The following is a 2,445-nucleotide window of genomic DNA, read 5'->3' on the forward strand; positions in this document are numbered from 1 at the left end:
TTGTTATTCTTGAAAAAAAAAAAAAAAGAAAAAAAAAAAAGAGAGGATATGAAAGCATGTATTACCTAGGACACGGTTGCTATGTGTCTATGTAGAAATCAGCCATTTCTAAATAAATTTTAAAAATTATAAATAATAATTCTATTAAGACAGTTAGTTTTAATTGTTTTTAGATTAAACACTTTTTTGCATTTATTTTCAAGATAGATGCTTTATATCTTAGGACAACATATTATAGAAATACGACCATATTATAAAAATGCGATCCACCCCGCATGAAACAATTTTCCTTGTGACCAATACTTTCTCTTTACACAAAACAATTGAGAGATTACAATTCACGGGTGAGATACAACCACGTCGTCAATGGTGAACTTTACCGAGTAGTGAACTTGAGAGAATGGGAGACTACAATGAGATCCATATGATCATGTTAAATGAATCCCATGAAATCCTTCCATCAAAAGATTCAAGGGCGATGGAAGCCAGTGGGAACAAGTAAAGGTGTACACTCTTATAAACCCATTTAATGACCATTATCCTACACCGCCCAATTGATTGAATGGACGCTGATGAACTTTATGATTATGCTTTCTTGAGCCAAAAATAAAGAATAATAGAACTGATGAATTATCATCATTTTTCTAAGTATTAGAAATCAGCTATACGAGTCATGTTTTTTCTCTTATAAAAAAAAAACAAATAGTAATGCACCGTAAAAACCCACAAATTACCCCTACGAAATAAAGATATCACCGACCCACCCTATCCCCTCCTCCGCTCCATTGTGTATCTAAAGATCGTCGTCGTCGTCGTCATCCTCTCCAATCTTGCCCACCACCTTGGCCTTGGCCATGGCCACCCCCTCCTCCAACTTGTCCATAGCTTCCCCATACATACCCTTCCTCAAAGCCCTATAAACCCCCCTCTCCCACTCCCTCCCCACCAACACCTCCGCCTCCGCCAACGCCGCCTCCAGCACCCCCTCCTCCCCCTCCCCCTTCCAATCCACCAACCCCAGCCCCTCTGCCCTCGTCGCCGTGTACTTCTCCCCCCTCAGAACAGCATCCCTCAACGCCCGGCCCCCCATCTTCTCCCTCAGCAAGGTCACAGACCCCTCCGGCAATGCCACTCCCGCGTCCACAGCAGCACAGTACAAAAACCCACGGTCGGATCGCATGAACCTGTAGTCGTGGGCCATGGCAAGAAGAAAGCCGGCGCCGGCAGCGTGGCCCTGGACTGCTGCGATCGTGGGGATCCCGAGGTTGAGGAGACGGAGGGCGACGCGCTCGAAGAGGGCAAGGAGTTTCGGGAGGCGGGAGCTGCGTTTTTGGTTGGCCCAGCTGAGGTGGAGGCCATTGGTGAAGAACTTGCCATGGGAGGCAGTGATGAGGGCGGCAGCATCGGGGTGGGAATCTACAGCGTCGAGGGCGGCGAGGATGTCCGAGAGGAGGCGGGGCGTGAGGCGGTGCTCGTCGTTCGGGTTGGCGGAGGTGAGGCGGAGGATGAAGACTCTCCCGCGCCTCTCAAGGGTGCAGCTTGTGCTGTCTGTGTTATTCAGTGATCCCATGTTCTAGAGAAGGCAATTATTAAGAGAGACAAGGGGAAGATGCTTCCGATCTCTAATTCAATCAGCCGGGAAAAGATGGTTTGCAGTTTTTCCGGCGATGTTTCCGACCAGATGAGGAAAACCGATACGATTCTTGGGTCTCTGAAGACGGACCCTATATTTAAGGAGCTTGGGACGGCCGTTGCCGTGCCACGTGGCAAATCGGTTCATCTTTGCGTGCCCTTCCCATTCAAAGCAAAAGTCAGGAAAATGCCGGGGCCTTTCCAGGGAAGGTGATGTTCATCCCAAATTACTATTTTGCCCCTGGAATTTGGACCAGAGGTCATGAGTGTCTTAGAAGGCACGCTGTGGATTTCCTTTTCATCATGACACTTGCCTGCCCATGTAGTAAGTAGCAAACTCCCATTTCTCCTCCCAACTTTTTAACGTCTTTCTCTGGTGCTGAAAATAAATAAAAAAACCATTTCCATCCTTTTGCTTTCAAAATATGATGAGTTTTATCTGGATGGGGATCGATCGGCCTTACCTTATACCATAGCAGTAAAGCGTATATAAAAAATCCAACGCAACCTAGCGTTTCAAAGAGGTAGGGGAGTCTTTTAATTGATCATCTTGGCTTTTATATATATATATATATATATATAAAATAAAAATAAAAAAATTCAAGTGATTTGGATTAGTAGAAAAAATATTAAAATTAAAATATTAATCGTCAGATCGGTCCAGATTCAATCTGGACCTTTGATACATTTAGCTTATCTAAGCTAGGCTGCACACTTTAGCTTTTTCCTATAAATATATATATATATATATATATATATATATATATATATATATATATATATATATATATGTAGGTTATTTTAAAATACAAT

General features: G+C 43.6%; 1 non-coding gene across 1 annotated transcript; it reads right to left on the reverse strand.

Moving 5' to 3' along the window:
* Positions 1 to 284: 284 nt before the first annotated feature.
* On the reverse strand, positions 285 to 1,665 carry LOC18440917 (enoyl-CoA delta isomerase 2, peroxisomal). The gene has a single exon (XR_016061395.1). It is a non-coding gene; the product is annotated as an enoyl-CoA delta isomerase 2, peroxisomal (transcript).
* Between the last annotated feature and the right edge of the window lie 780 nt (positions 1,666 to 2,445).

This window comes from Amborella trichopoda, chromosome 1 (assembly GCF_054954075.1).
Source record: "Amborella trichopoda isolate Santa Cruz 75 chromosome 1, AtrichopodaSantaCruz75HAP2 v2.0, whole genome shotgun sequence".
Lineage (NCBI taxonomy): Eukaryota > Viridiplantae > Streptophyta > Magnoliopsida > Amborellales > Amborellaceae > Amborella > Amborella trichopoda.